Here is a 12,738-nt window from a genome sequence, read left to right as displayed (position 1 = left end):
TCTTCCAGCCCGGCAGCCACCTGCCAGCGCAGGCAAGGAGCACACAAAACCTTTGGCCATAATATCATATTAGCGGCGCTCACTCGTGACTCCTCGCTCCTCTATAAAGACATGATTTCTCCAGACAGCATCCTGGAGGCACAGCCTGCCTTGTTTGCTCTTAGATAGAGAAATTTACAGTTGGCCATCTGAGAAATATTACCTGCTTGTATCCAAGCAATACAAATTGCTTTTACCAGCGGTCACTCCTTTTCATTATTTACCACTCTCCCAATCTCAGTGACATTTCAGGCTTTAGCTGCGGTGACTCTCTGCCTTATCACGGGTTGCTCACAAACACGTTAAGCAGCGTAAGGACAAAAACGAGCTCTCAGAGAGACTGCTAGAAATAGATGTTTGGAAATTATTTCTGATTTTACAACTGTATTTTAAGAACTGACACTTTGCTGGGTCTCAGCCAGTCACTCTTTTGCATAGCCCCAGCCAAAACAGTGGTGCTGTAGCAAGCTGCATTTCTTGCTGAATTTTAAGTAAATAAAAATCCCTGCAGTTATATTTAGCAATCCCATCAATGAGCTCTTTAAGTGAAAAAAGAAAAGTTAGTTCGAAAGGATGTCCTGCCCCTAAACTCATACTGATGGAGAATGAGCACATCGCCATCCCTCCCTCCTTCGTTAAACAAGTCTCCCACCACCGACTCGAATCGTTTGCCCAGGACTCAGGTGAAGCTGCCAGGTCTGCGTTACTCAGCCTGGCCCATTTACTGCTTTGCTATACGAATACAACATCAGCATTGCTACAGTTCGTGGGGAATTCTCCAGTATTCCAACATGCGGTAAAAAATACGCGCTACTGGCTCAGTTTACTCTTGTAAACCTCTTCAATGAGAGACACCGGGCTGACGTGCAGAGGTCTGACTAAAGCAGTTGCTGTTTAACATTCACTTGTACCACAATCATAACAGGGGTCTAACCATATCATTACTCCCCCCCCCCCCCCAAAAAAAGTGTAATATTTTTGTCTCTTCTGTTAACTTCATCTAGTAACCTAGTTTTTATTTCTAATATTTTACAGAAACTGTTGGTTGTTCTCATCACTACCGGCCACAGCTTCTCTCTGCATCCCTTTTTGCTTCTTTCCTCAAGCTCGGATTTCTATTCCCTGCTATCAATTCCGCTCTCCGATGTGCAGACATTGACCGTATCGTAGGGGCTGTGCACCCCACTTTGGTGTCCAGCACCTTAAACAGCCCGGAGCACAGGCTGGAAAGGCGACGGCTGAAAGTGAAGCAGGCAAGCGGAGACCCACTTGGCCAGATTCTTCTTCCTGATACATCATTCAACTAAAAGTTTTTCAGAAACAACCGCAACAAATACCACTGGCCGCAACCTCACAGCCTGGGGCTGAACAAGAGTGAGATTTCATACTCCAAGCAAGGCTGGAACTAGTATTTAGTGAAGTTGGGTCGCCTCCAAGAAAGCACAAATTCAAGAAATATGTTGAACTTTTGGCTAGACAAAACTAAAACTGCACTTTGTCTCCCCAAATCTGTCTGTGCTGCTTCTTTCTAATACTCACAACTTTTGTCGTCCAGATACAGAGATACAGATATATGCTTTCTGCCCTTCAAACATTGCGGATGGGAAGAATATGTCATGCTGGCACTTCACCTAGGAATAATACTGCAGCATATAAAAAAAATCTTATTTCCTTCTAGGAACGGAAAATAGGTGGAACAGGTATTATTTCACCTGAGAAACGCTGCTGTTATTAGCAAAGGGCAAACGTTGAAGTTAGCATAGATATTTCGGTACTAAACTTCGGGATACCCTAATTCTAGGCTCAAATGTTGCACCGTACCATTTTTGTATGAAAAGAGGTACTAGCTCAGACGAGTGGCAAATATAAAACCTACACGAGCTTCTGCTGCGGGATCGTGAAACTTCAGCTAACTGCAAGATCATGAAAGCTAATGAAAAGGGAGTTTTTTCCATATATTGAATTGAAATGAATTTCATCCAAAACTCATCACAGCAGAGCTCAAGTCTCTCAACTTTTAAGGGTAACATCTAGCATTTAGCCTAATTACTTAAATTGCTGATTTCTTCCAACATCTCCTTTCATACAGAACCTGGTTTTCAGCATAAAAATAATACAAAAGTCGACACTTTATGCTGTGCTCTACATGTACCATTATTATCTCTTATACTGGGCCTTGCACGTTTTTGAAGAGGAGTTTACAGGGTTCTCCAGCTAACACAAATAAAGGACATTCACACACACACACACATATATACCATCGTAAAAGTGAAAGGTATGCTGATAAAAGCAAGGAGGAGAGTTGACGAGGAAAGCCGAGATGCAGTTACTCAAAGGAGCCTGCAGAAGGCCAATTTTTAATTAAAAACTTTATCTGGAACATAAACTATGAGGTCTCCATGCCCAAAGCATTCCTAGTGCATCACAGTAGAGGAATAAGGGCACGGAGACCTCACACCTTGGGGAAGCCTCAGCCAGGTACGTATGTGGATGTAAACACGCGCGCCTGGGACGCAGAAATGATGCAGAAAAGCCAGCGATGCCCTCGATGACAGTGCTGCCCCCGTGCTCACCCCGGCAGGCACAAACGGGACCAAAAGGGAATTGTTCATCGAGAAGGGAGGGAGCGTGTCACAGCAGCCTCCTCTAACTATAAACGGGAATAGCCATACGGGCAGGCTGAGGACCTGCAGAGCTCATCGCACCCCACGGCGCGACACCCCCCGCCTGCGCGGGAGCCAGCTGCGTGACTGTCAGTTTTGTCCATTTTCTGCCCTAACACCGATGCTGTCGGCTCCGGCAGCGCATCAGCTGCGTGGAAACTAACGGATCGCCATCTCCTCCTTCTGCCTCCTTCGCGCCCAACCCTGCGCTCCTCGTACACCCATCGCTCCTCCCAAAGGCCACCAGCATTTCAAAGGGGCTACAAGACAGTCCCAGCCGGGATCGCCTCTACCTTGCAGAGCCATACGTTACAGTTATTACAATAATAACCAAAAGCCAGGCCAGTTTTGGAGTATCCTACAATTTTGTGCCAACCTCCTCAGCACAGAAGCTACTCTTTTTCCAAACCAAATGGGTCACTAAAAAAAAAAAAAAAAAAAAGATAGGCAGCATCCATTACATATCTGTTATATTTAGGAACAGAGAATCTATCTGCATTATTCCTGGTCTCATTAAAGACTTGGCTCCTTGTAAATATTATGTCTCTAATCCACACATTCTCCCTCCGCGCTGTGCTTCAGGGGTCTATTTAAGTAATAATTGGTATGCGTTGTTGCAAAGAAATAGTGGCTGAGTGTTTGACAACATTACACAAGTTAACGTATACGGGAGCAACCGCAGCGGTCATCGTGTGAAAAACCAATTCAGTGAGATTCCTATCAGCACCTCCACAAAAAACTCACAGCCAAGGTACCCTGCGCTTTCTACACCTGGGGCCAAAGAAGAGTGGGATTTGGTCAACCTTCAGTTGGCCACCACGATGACAAAGGTCCTTCCTAATCGCACGCCGTTCTGACTGCTGGTGGGGATTAGGGAGAAGACCCACCTGGGAAAGCAGAGCCCAAAATTCAACCACCAAGCAGGTTGCTTTAACCATACAAAGCCTGCTTCTGGTTGGAAGGATGGGCAGAAGCCCAGAAGGAAGCAGGGCAGTTACTTTCAGTGGGACCACTGGTTTTCATAAGCTTGAAGGATACATGAAATTACTGCCAGATAAGGTTGGCGGACCAAGTCATTAATAATTAACATCTACTACTGATGTATTTGAGTAACTTGGGTTTTATTTGCATTTTACAGTGAAGTCCCAGAACAGATGGGACTTTATGGATGCCTATCACGATGCCTACCCTGATCCACCCAGAAGACCACGTATTTGAAAAACAAGGCTGAATTATCCAAAATAACCATGTAACACAAGCGCACACAGCTCCCGCCAGCTGTGGGGTGGGGGCACCCTGAAAGGCGATGGCATCCCAGGGCTGTCCTCCCCGGGCCAAACCGCAGAGCAGGGATGAGCCTCTGGCATCCCCCCATTCCTGGCTTGAATTCCAGGATGAGCTAAAAACCCCATAAAAATCCCAGAATTGGGCAACCCCGTCATGCAGCAGCACTGATGAGCTCCCTGAGGGGTTGATGGGTCCACAGAAGTTGGTGCTAAGGATGCCGAGCCCTCCCCAAGGGCTGACATCAGCCCCAGGAGCTAAATGCTTATTGCCCTCCCCGCCCCCAGCCCTCCTGAATGATGTGGCTGTGAAACACCCAAAACTGGGACACTGATGGCAATGGAGGCAGGGACACGCACCACTACGAGGCATCCTCTGCGGCACCACAGCTTTGATGTTTGGGGGAAAACGCTGGCACTGCTCCTCGCCACATTTCTCCTCATGCAGGACACGTAGACCTCCGACCGGCCAAAGCAAACTCCAGCCCACCAGCACTGACCTTCAAGACGTGCAGACGCAAACCTCTCCATCAGGCCACTCTGGTTCCATCCCACATTTTCCCCCTCTGACTATTCCAGCTGCGCTTTTTTTAATAATTCCATGGAAGTTACAAGTAATATAATCCAGGCACTAACAAATCATCACAGAGCAAAAAAACCCACCACCGACTGCCAGCAAGACCACCGAGATCTTCTCACGTATCACCACCGTGCTTCCCCGCACCAGACCAAGCACAACAAACCCAACCCACCAAAGCAAACCCCAAAGCCCGTGCAGCACACATTATCTTGCAGGCTCAAGACAGAAAGTTCAAGTAGGGTGTCAAATCTAGGTGAGACTGGAGCAAATTTGCACTCGGGCCCCTCTTATTTTGAGGATAAAAGTGACAAAATGGAATTTCTATTTCTCAATAGTCCAGTACCTCTTTTCTGAACAAAAAGCCTTTATCTTTCTCTTTGCAATCTCACCATCACATTTCCCAAACACAACATCCCGCCAGCATTACCACCTCAGAGAGGAGAAACAAAAAAATACTTAAAAAAACTCCAGATGTTTATTCCTGTGAAAACAATTCCTGGTTCTTAAGAAATCATCAGGGGCTAAAGGTCCAAGAAAGAGGAGTGCACACTCATAAAGCATCGTTGGTCATTGTAAAACTAAATAAATAACAACTGATTCTTCTGTGCTCTGTTACCACAACCTCCTGCTGACTTCACAGAAGATGTTACCCGGTGCCTTCCCGGTACTCTGTAAAATGCCAAAGATCACGGTGTCCCCACCATGATGGGATGAGCAGAACGTGAAGACACGCGGGGCATAATGAGAAGGTTTGGTTTCCATGCCCTCGCTGGGGCAAAGGACGGTCATGTCATTTTTCATCCTTTCACCTAAAACTTATCTTTATTTCCAAGAGAAGGAACAAAAAAAAAAAAAAAAAAAAAAAGAAAAAAAGAACCATGGGGAGATGGAAGAAGAAGTGGTGAGAGTTGGCCCAGGCGTTCCTAGGCATGACAAACTCCATTTTGGAATTACATCTTCCAGTGTCACATACAACAGTGGAGAAAACACCAATTCCTGGCAAAAATGTGTGTGTTATCCCAGCCAATAGTGAACCCAACGGTGACTTGCCAAAACCTCCCCTCCGTGTTTCAGTGTTCCCTGCAAGAGGGGACCCCAACACCACCCTGCACCCCCTCTGCCCAGTCCTTGTTCTCCTGTGAGCCCTGATGCCGTTTCTCCTGTCAGAGCATATAATCTAAATAACCTCAGCACAAGAATAATTTTCATTTTAAGAGTTAAGTGAGCTGTGCAGAGGAAATAAAAGATATTTCAGGGCTTTATCCTTCTTAGGACAAAATTTTTAAAATTACTAAGATCCATATCACGTTTCCTTTCTCTCTGTTGTATCCAAACCCCAAGAGCTACGAGAATGGCTCCGGGTGCTGTTCTCCAGCTCTGTGGAATAACCAAACATACACAAAAGCGTGATTTTATTGGGGGAGAGCTGCAAACAGATTGGGGGGGGGTGTGTGGAACAACTGCTGGGTCCCTGTACTCTGAAAAATCCCAAATTTCTAGGGCAGGTGTAATCACCCCAGTCTGAAGAGCTCCTCAGCAGCAGCTCCACTCTCCACTTCTTTAACTTACTACAACTAGAATATAAAGCAAAGAAAGGAAGACTCCCTAGATCTCATGTGCGGAGTAAATATGACACCTATCAGATTTTATGAGACAGCACCATCCACCAGAATTTAACAAAACACTTGCAAATTGCCAGTGCTGTGTTTAGAGAAGCTTCTCAATTTCTTCCGCTTAAAGACGAAGCCACTTTTGATTCCCATGGCTAATAGACAGCACCAAAAACCCACCAAAAATTAATCTACCTTTTCCAAAAGGTTGTGCAAACCCAGATTCGGGGTTTTTTTCGTTAAAGTAGAATGTACATATTCTTACAAGAGTCAAGCTGAAGTAAAGAAGTTTTATTTGAACTGCAGCCAGCCCAATGGATAGATCAACTTTCCTGGCCAAAGGTCTGGGTACGTGACTTCCAGCTCCTGTCCGGGACCTCATACTTTGAGGCTGATGTTTTTCCTGATACGAGGATGATTGTCACTGGACCCCGGTGACAAGTCTCTGTACTGAAATGACAGCATCAGAGACGACAGCCTGTGCTACAGTTTTCGCTATGGGGAAATTCCTTTCAATGTTTTCCATCTAGGAAAAGCACAAGAGGAAAAGGGCACAATTTTGCCCTTGAAAAGCAGGTTGGGACAAGAGGGAGCAAACAGGGCTGGGGGGTCGCAGCTCTGCGGGGCATCGCGCTCCGGAGCCGGCCAAACCTCGAGGATCCCAAACGGGCTGGGAAGAAAACTACCTTAAAAACAGGGGAAGCTGACCGCAGGAAAACATCATCTTCAATTGGTACGCTATTAAGTTGACAATAAAACTCTGGACCGACGAAACATCTCAGCCTGAAATTCTAGGGAAAAAATGAAAAGTCAAAAGCTCCTGCAATCTGCATTTCAAAACACAGGAGGGGCTCACCGCTCTGACCAAACTATCTTCGTTTCTAATCGCTTTTAGAAATACTTGGTTATGACTTTTAAAGGGAAAGATACTTTGATAGCCCATGACTGGAAGAGCCGGGATGAAGCGAGTACGTGCCCACAGCCCCAGATGCGCCGGGGTTTGCTAATGATGAAAGCCAACCTCTGTCCTGCTCCCCACTAATGACTAACAGGTGGGTCTCCCAAACCCCTCCAAAAATAAAAAGTTCCTTTCTAAAAATACTGTCCTGCATTTGCCACGCCAGATTTTCCAGAAAAATACTTGACGATAGCTGACGTTTTCCAAACAATCGCTTTTATAGGAACTTCAGGCTGTCCCTGCAGCAGAAAGTTTTGCGAGGCGAAGAATACAAATCTTTGTTTAAGATTCAAGCCCTGTGGACGAACCCATTCCCTCGGCCAGCTCCGGAGCTCGAGCACAAATCAGCTTTATGGTAATAACAGATTACAGAACACATCGCCACAAATAATTCTTTTTTTTTTTTTTTTTTTTTACTACAGGATGCGTAATTGAAATGTCTGCGATTCAACAATCACCTCTGAATTCATAAATACCTCATAGTATTCTGAACACACTCTCCTATAATGAGACCGTCTTCAATTTTCCTTGGTAAAGAGACCTTTAAAGAATGCTAAAGCAGGTCGGCGCCCTTATGCACTGATGGAAACAGGAACAAAAGCATTTTGTCACCAGGCATCTCGTCTATCATTATTTTCTTCACTCTGCTTAAACAAACTGAAAAGTACATGCCTCTCCCCCCCCTCAAAAAAAAAATATCTGCAATAACTGCAATTTCATTCCCGTCGGTAAGCCACCATCTGTATGAAAACAACGGTCCATTATACCTAACCGTCATCGGCTACCGTTTTTCCTGCTTCACTGATGTTTTTTAAAACAGAGGATTAAAATGTCACACCAACCCTCGTGTTCCGGGGAGCCGTGTGTATTCCTCTCCCCTGGTCACGGTATACTTAATCAAGTGTGAATGATTAAAGTACTTCAATTAGAGCTACGTACATTCATTGCAGGCAATTCAAAAGCAGCGGAGAAGTGTAGCTGAAAGAAGAAATTACTTCTACTACTTTGAGATCTCCATCTCCCACTTTCCTCCTTCCCCAGCACAGCACAGAGCCACGGGACCCGGCAAAGTACCAAGCGCTAAGCCCCAGCCAGGATTTACCTTAGGGGCACGTCCCTCCGCAGGACAAAAGGCTTTTCTTTCCCCCTCAGCAAGTCCAGCAAGTTGTGTGTGTGTGTATTATTTTTTTTTTTTTTTTTTTTTTTTTTGGGGGGGGGTGAAAAGACCAACCTCAGAGCAGCACGCCTAATTCCGCGACCCTGCGGCAGCTTCTCCGGTTTTGCTTGCCAGGGATATCGGCGGAAGGTTTAAAATTTCCAAGTCGGGAGGGGGGGGGGGGGGAAATAATAAAATATATATAAATATTGGGGAAATTTAGCATTTTGAGACCCGCGGGGTGTAGTGGGGGGGGCGGGGGGGGAGAAGGAGCGATGCGCGGCCCGCGTACCGCTCTGCCCTGCGGACCCCCGGCACCGCGCACCTCCGCGGGTTGAGCGCTGAGAGTTGCCGAGCGATTGCCGGGCGAGTGCGATTATTCATCCAACAATCAGGTAATTTTTTTTTTTTAAATAAAATTTAAAATTTTATATGTTAAAGATTTTAAAATCTATTTTTTCAAAATAAAAAAATAAAAATTTATTTTATTTTTTTTTTAAAAAAAAACCCCAAAACTAAATACAAAAGCCCTAAAAAAAAAAACCCAAAAACCCAAAAAACAAATAAAAAACAAACCCCACGGACCGCGGCCGTCTGCTCCGCGTCCCCCGGCCGCCGCGGTGGCGGCGGCCGGGGGACGCGGAGCTGGCGGCCGCGCCGCGCAGCGGGGTTCCCCTTGCCGAAACTTTCCTGCCGCCGCCGCCCCGTTAATCCACCGGCAGATGTTGTCGGCGGCGCTCGGCACTAAGTAAACAATGCGGGGCCCGACACAACAAAAGATTTCCCACTTCACCTCGCCTTTCCGCGGTCGCCCGCCACCCGCGTAACTTGCGCGGTCGCCTCCCACCACCATCGCTAGCCAACCTCCTCCTTCTCTCTCCCCCCCCCCCCCTCCGGCCTTTCCCCTTTTTCCTTCTTCATCTCCATCGCGGGCTCGCCCGGGGATATCCAAGCAAAGATGTCCTCGCCTTCCCTTGTCCTTCTCTCCGTGGAACGCAGCCCAGGCGACAGCGCCCGGACGCCGCCGCCGCCGCCGCCCCCTTACCTGCTCCCGGCCGCGGCGGCTCGGCTCGGCTCGGCCCGGCCGCCGGCAGCCCCGGCACCGTGCTTCAACGCCGCATCCCTTCCCGCATCAACCACCGCCGGGTTCTGGCTGCCGGAGATCCACCTTAAAAACGCCACCCGCTCGCACACCGCACAAAAAAAAAAAAAAAAAAAAAAAAAAAAAAAAAACCAACTTAATCCTTTCCCCCCCCCCCCCCCCTTCGCTCTCCTGCTCCGCCCGCCGCCGCGCCGGGAGCGGACGGGGGCAGCGGAGCCCCGCCGCGGCGCCCAGCAGCAGCGGGGAGGATGCTAATTGCAACTTGGGGGGGAGGGTTGCCGGTTCTTTTTTTTTTTTTTCCCCTTTTTTTTTTTTCTCTTTTTTTTTTTCTTTTTTTTTTTTAAGCCAGAAAAGGGGGAAAGTGCCCGGGCGGCGCTGGGCGGAGCGGACGCTCCCCCTCGCCGCGCTGGGTGAGCGAAGGGAGAGGTAGGGGCTCTCACGGGTTTTTTTTTTTCTTTTTTTTTCTTTTTCTTTTTTTTTTTTTTTTTTTTTTGGCAATAGGCGGGGTCTCTCCTTGCAAACCAATGACACAAACCCACATGGACCAGCCTCGCCCCCTATAGATACTCTTCACTACAAATAGGCTCTCTCGGGGGATTAGTGGATCAGCTAAAGTACAAACAGACGCAGCGAGGAAGGGGCGGGGGGGCGGCGGGAGGCGCCGGGCCGGGGGGGGGGGGACGGGACACGGGCACAGGCGGACGGGACCGGGCCGCCCCGGGCACACCCGCGGGCAGCGGCTCGGCGGGGCGGGGAAGGGGAAGGGGCTCCGCGGGGTGCGGCGCCTGTTGCGCTCGGCGGCGGCCCGGGGATGGGGGGGGGGGGGGGGCCGGGCCGGGGGCCGGGCAGGGCCGGCGGCCGCCTTTGTTCGGCCACCCGCGCTCAGCGCGCCCGCGGGGCTTCCGCGTCCCCGTACCCCCCCCGCCCCGGCCCTGCCCGGCCGCCGGCATCGAGCCCGGCAGCGCCAGGCCCGGGGATCGCCACCGGGAGGGGTGGGGGGGGGGACGACGACACCCGGCGCGGCCCCGCGGGATCCGGTACCGAAGTCCGGCCTGCGCCCCGCGCCTCTTTGTATCGCCGTCATCCCCGGCCGCGTCCGTCCGCTTGACTGTGCAATTATTAGATCATAGCCCTCCTGGCCCCGCACGCCGCGCGTAGGGTTTGAAATTGATGTTGTGAGGCCGGGGAATAAAGGCCACCAGGCGTGCTGAGCCCGCGCTGTTGACATCTTAAAAGACGGAGGGGCTGACGCATCCATCCCCGCCGAGCACCCAATTTGATGTGACTATCGTATAATCACGCCGGGGCGTTCGGCTGAATGCGAGATAACGAGAGCGCGCTCCAACGTGCATTTATTTGTATTTGTATTCCGCATTACCCCCATAGATTTGGGAATTAATGTTTTGACAGACGTTCTTCATCTGCTTATCACAAGAATGTGGGCAGGTGGTGATCCCATCTTTTTGTTGTATAATCATCGAGCCTTCTGCATTATATACATCCCGTGCTTCTCAATCAGCCTGTGAAAAAGCACATTCCTTTTCTAGTCAACTAAAACCCTTGAACCAGATCGATTGTCCATCAAAATTAATAAGCGAGCTTCGGTTTTTGTGGGCAAAATTACATGGTGAAGAGCCTAAAGATCTTGATTCTTCTAAGCACATTTCAGACCCTCGCTGGATGTTTACGCTGTGTCCATCATTTGTCCTCGGAGCAGCTGCTGCCGGGAGCTGCTACCTCCGTCCCGCAGAAGTTGAAGCCTGGCGTAGCCTCAGCTCACTGGGATTCCGCATGGTGTAGGTGCCGAGATGGCCACAGCCGTGGCCGCCCCACGATGCCCAGGCTCTGCATGACACGGGGTACAGCCCGGCACCTCCAAGTTGATTTTAATAAAATTTAGCAGCATTCAGCTGGAAGACGCATCTAATTCTGCACTCTTCCCTTTGGCAAAAATCCCCCCGAAGAGAAAACCCTGCCTGCCTGCAGGAAACCTCACCATGAAAATCACAGTCTGCGTATTACCAGGATTTCTTGGATTTCCATCATTAGCAACACTGCTAACTGTCAAAATATTGTGGGCAGCTCCTTAGCACGTGGGACTTGGGCTGCAACGAATAACAGCAATTTGCACCAAGCGAGGACTTGCCCGTGGCATTTCAGCGGTGATTTTTTCAAAACCAACCACCGTTTCTCTTTAGTTTAGCCAATTTGCTTTCTTAAACATTATATATGCAATGTATGGGGGTGCAGGACAGGAAAACAGTAATTGCTCCTAATAAATAATGTTGATATAAATAAAGTAAGCACGACATACGTTGAGGCCAAAGACACAAATGATTATTTCATTACCGGAGCAATTAGATTACAGGTTGTAAAGGAGAAAGCTCTAAAGCAAACGTCCTCAAGTTTAACAGGGAAGCAAATCCTCAGGCATGTGGATTTTTCTTCAAACTATTTGGATTGCGATCGAACATTCATCAAGTGTGAAATAGCCTTTGTAATTAGATGCTAGGAAAGAAGATACACAGTAGGTTCGGTGGGGGGCCTGAAACGATAGGTTTGTAAGTTCAAATTGTAGCTTTTAAAGCTTCCATTCAACTGCTGCCCAGCCTCAAAGGAGCTTAAACTCCTCCAGCACCTCACTGGTTTGTGCAGGAGTTCAGCACGTGCTCGGAGCGGGGTGTTTTGGCTTCCCAGAGCTGCGGAGCAGCGGTTTTGGGGCAAGGGAAAGGCACAAGAGGCAAAGGAAGAGGATCATCCTGCGGCCCGGGCAGGCACGGGGCAGACCTCTCTTCTGGCCTCTTTCCTCTGGATTATTTCTGTATTTTATCCACTTTCTGGACAGATGTTTCAGGCTGTTATCTAAAAGGCGAATTCCAAACATCTCTTCCTTCTCTAACTATATTTTAAAAGACTGAGGCTCCCATCCTTAAGGAATATTTGAGGGTGGTTGTGCCAGGAGAAGAATAGTCCTGAAAACTTTGTTTATGAGGGATGCTTGCAAAGCAAAGCAAAATCAAGCTGTTCCTCTCCCTCTTTTCTATTTATTTTAACCTATCGGTAGCGGTACTGAAAAGTTACTTGCTCTGTTTAGGAACCAAGGCCTCTCAGCATCTTTTTTTTTTTTTTTGTGAAATCGCACGATCTTTTAAAAAATGCACTTCTTATGAGTCCTTCCAATAGGGGAACCGGGTGTTTGGGGTGGAAGGGTTATGTGGCACCCCTTTTCCCTGGCAGCCAGGGTTCACCTTGCTTGCTGAAATAATGCTCCTCCCTGCTGCTGCTAATTAACTTCAGTACTCGCTGTGCTTGTCCAGTGTTGCAGCTTAACTACTTACTAAAATATA

At 48.4% G+C, this 12,738-nt stretch overlaps 1 protein-coding gene across 4 annotated transcripts in view; it reads right to left on the bottom strand.

The window, feature by feature from the left end:
• The window catches only part of CTBP2 (C-terminal binding protein 2), a 140,769-nt gene extending 130,945 nt beyond the window's left edge, over positions 1 to 9,824 (bottom strand). Inside the window, exons 1-2 of one of the 4 annotated variants that reach the window (XM_075757655.1) lie at positions 9,335 to 9,802; positions 8,365 to 8,416 (exon numbers count right to left, since the gene is read on the bottom strand). The gene's annotated coding sequence lies outside the window, so the exon portion shown is untranslated. Of the gene's footprint in view, positions 1 to 8,364; positions 8,417 to 9,334 lie in introns of those variants that run through there. The other 3 variants (XM_075757654.1, XM_075757653.1, XM_075757658.1) reach the window with 3 other exon arrangements.
• Between the last annotated feature and the right edge of the window lie 2,914 nt (positions 9,825 to 12,738).

Source organism: Balearica regulorum, chromosome 7 (assembly GCF_011004875.1).
Source record: "Balearica regulorum gibbericeps isolate bBalReg1 chromosome 7, bBalReg1.pri, whole genome shotgun sequence".
Lineage (NCBI taxonomy): Eukaryota > Metazoa > Chordata > Aves > Gruiformes > Gruidae > Balearica > Balearica regulorum.
The sequence above is the reverse complement of the archived record's forward strand: the minus strand, read 5'-3'. Positions and strand labels throughout refer to the sequence as shown.